The 3,397-nt window shown below is 41.6% G+C and overlaps 1 protein-coding gene across 4 annotated transcripts in view; it reads right to left on the reverse strand.

Moving 5' to 3' along the window:
• The window catches only part of SCAF8 (SR-related CTD associated factor 8), a 196,093-nt gene that overhangs the window by 118,413 nt on the left and 74,283 nt on the right, over positions 1–3,397 (reverse strand). The gene's annotated exons all lie outside the window — the stretch shown is intronic.

A 3,397-nucleotide genomic window follows, 5' to 3' on the forward strand; every position in this document is an offset into this window, starting at 1 on the left:
CAGGAGTAAATTACTAGACTATCTCTTTAACATTCCCTTTTCAACAGAAGCCCCCTTACTTCCTCCTGCTATCTGTTTATCATATCATACTTGGTTGGCTTGAGGGCACTTAGGATGAATTTTGTTTTGTGTTGTTTTAATCTAACTTTGTCTGTGTGTCATGGAAGTACTGGCTGGACATGACTGGCAGACACAGCTTTTTCTGAAGATGGGCCAGCACAGACTCTACTCCCCGCTAGCGTGCTGGGACAAAGCGAGGAGTTTGTGGAGAGAGGGAGAGATATGGGGGTCCAGGAAGCTTTAGAAGCTTTCCAGGCATCAAGCTGAGAAACCAAGAACTATTTACTGCTCGGCTTAATTTCTGAAAAGTGACTCCAAACCGGCAACCATTTGCATTATCACATTTCTGTTTATCACATACTTCTAGCACATGTAGAATCCATTACCCCCAAATTTCTAACTTAAATTGGTCTCATGCTAAGGCATGTTATATTGAACTCTTCATCACCGTGTGCCACTTAATAAAACAAAGTCACGGGAGCACAAGTCAAGCTGCCCCTCGGGAAAGACCCCACAATTTGCTTCTCTAAAGATTAACACCAAGCACATCCTACAGAGAAGCTCTGAGCAGCCATCCAGAGATTAAAGCATCAAAAGTCAACTCAATGACACAATCGTAACAATGCAAAGCAAAGAACTATAACAAGAACGTACAAAGGGTTTCAAAAAGCTCATGGAAAAATCCCATCATCCTAAAATTCCATAAATTTTCTGAACTGCCTATCCCACCAATCCTGAGGACTCTATTCCTACTCAGAGCAACCAGTGCAGAGAGGACCCTTGGGCCGGCCTCACTGACATCTCTACATGAGGTCCCTCACTGACCCATACAAAGGGAGCGCTATGAGGGATAACACTGGAGGCACAGTGTAAGAATGATGCCTGATATGACCCCACCACACAGGGGCAGAACGCTAATGGTGTGCAGCAGAGGAGAAAAGCAATGAAGTCCCCAAGGAATACCAAAAATAGACTTTGGAGCCAGGGCGTGGCACCTCATCAGACTGAACTGAAAACACTCCGAAAGGTCAACAATAGACCTGAAACTATTTAAAGGCTTTTCTTTTTTTCGTTGGTATTTCTTCTCTCTGTTTTCTTTTTCTGTTTCCTTTTATTGTTTGCTTCTGTTCTGTCTTGTTTTTGTGTTTATTATTGTCTCTGCATGTCTATATAGATATGATAGGCGGAGAAAACTATGGGGCCGATGGTTCTGAGGAAACACGGGAGAAGGGGCAGGCAGGGGAAAGGAAGTTGGTGTTAAACCTGGAGACAAGAGAACAAGTGATCTAAAACTGATGGTGAAGAGGGTGTAGGATGCCTGGTAGGGCTTGATCAAAGGCAATGTAACCAAGAGAAAGTACTTGAAACCCAAAGGAAGGCCGAGCATGATAGTGGGACAAAAGGAAAGTAAAAGGAAATAAAGAACTAGGACGCAAAGGGCATTTATAGATGATGATGGGGATATTTATATATGATGATCTATATACATATATGTTAAGTATCAAGGTAACAGGTGGACATAGGGCCTCTACTCAAGTACTCCCTCTCAAGGGAAGGTGCCTGGCTATCAAAAGATATAGCATCTGGAGTCTTAAAAGCTTGAAGATAAACAAGAGGTGATCTAGCAGAGAAGCAACAAAGTCCACATAGAAGAACCACACCAGCCTGTGTGATCATGAGGTGTTGATGGGATCAGGTATCAAAGACCAAGAACAAAAAATCTTATCAATGTGAATATGGGGGAGTGCAGAGTGGAGACCCAAAGCCCATCTGCAGACAATTGGACACCCCCTTACAGAAGGGTCACAAGGAAGAGACGAGCCAGTCACGGTGTACTACAGTACAAATGAAACATACAACTTCCCTCTAGCTCTTTAATGCTTCCTCGCCCCCATTATCATGACCCCAATTCTACCTTACAAATCCAGCTAGACCAGAGCATGTACACCGGTACAGATAAGAGCTGGAAACACGGGGAATACTGGACAGATAAACCCCTCAGGACCAGTAATGAGATTATCGATACCAGGAGGGTAAGGGGAACATGGGAGGGGGAAAGGGGGAACCGATCACAATGATCTACATATAATCCCCGCCCAGGGGGACGTATACTGAAAAGTGGGTGATGGGAGACACCAACCAGTGTAAGAGATGGAAAAACAGTAACTTATAAATTATCAAGGGTTCACGAAGGAGGGAGGGTGGGGAAGGGGGGGAGTGGAATGAGGAGCCGATACCAAGGGCTCAAGCAGAAGGAAAATGTTTTGAAAATGTTGAGGGCAACAAATGCACAGATACACATGGATGAATGGATGGATTTTGATAAGAGCTGTACTAGCCCCCCAATAAAATGATTAAAAAAAAAAAAGAGACTCTAACCCTTGCTCTTGTAGAGTAACGAAAGCAATGGAAGAAAGGATTAAAAAAAAAAAAAAAACTTTATTAAGTGCATGACCTACCAAGCACACACACGAAATAGTACCAGGAAAGTGAGGAATATTTAGTCACATAAAATATTGTAGCTTGGATTTCAATTTTTCCGTCTTACTTATATCAAGTAACATAAGATACTAAACCTATAAACTACAATTAATGATGATAAAAATGAAGCTTCTCATTCTCATGAAATTATTTTTATCCAAGTGCTTTAAAAATGTCTTAGTCTAAGAACTGAACCAAGTTTTTTAGTTACAGAAAGCAATTAATTATTCTGTAAATTGCCAGATCACACACAATTGTATTTTCAATGTACAAATTCAGACATCTAGGCCAGCAGGTTGTCTCTCTACCCAAAAGGTATCCAATGGGTTCATTTACTACAAATAAGCTTTGTTTGTCAAAGTAAAACCTCCTGACTTGCCAATTTTCACTCCAATACCAATGTTTTCAAAGGAGAAGTCAACCTAACTTCTTAGGTTCTTGGCTTGTAACTTAACTGCGATTCCAACCAATGCATACTTTCCTCAAGCTCACCAATAATTAACTCAATTCAACATCTCACCAATATTGCTCAGTCTACAAAGTCCAAAAAAACAAGGCATGTTCAAACCCTACAACTTCCCATGTCCACAAAAGAAAGAAAAACTCACTGTCATACATAGAGTACACTCTGACTCAGAACTTGTGCGCTTCCCAGGCTTAATTGCTTACGACAGTGGAAAGGCCCGTCTTTCTCCCATGGGCTGCCAACCTTGTAGTCAGCAACCCAATGCCTAATATCTAAGTACAGTGAACCCTTGTTTATCGCGGTTAATCGGTTCTAGACCCTACCGTGATAAATGAAATTCCGCGAAGTAGGATTCCTTATTTGTAAATCAAATATTTTCGTAGTTAGAGC

The sequence above is a fragment of the Echinops telfairi genome, unplaced genomic scaffold (assembly GCF_000313985.2).
Source record: "Echinops telfairi isolate 266 unplaced genomic scaffold, ASM31398v2 ScPeMD7_3533;HRSCAF=4204_0, whole genome shotgun sequence".
Lineage (NCBI taxonomy): Eukaryota > Metazoa > Chordata > Mammalia > Afrosoricida > Tenrecidae > Echinops > Echinops telfairi.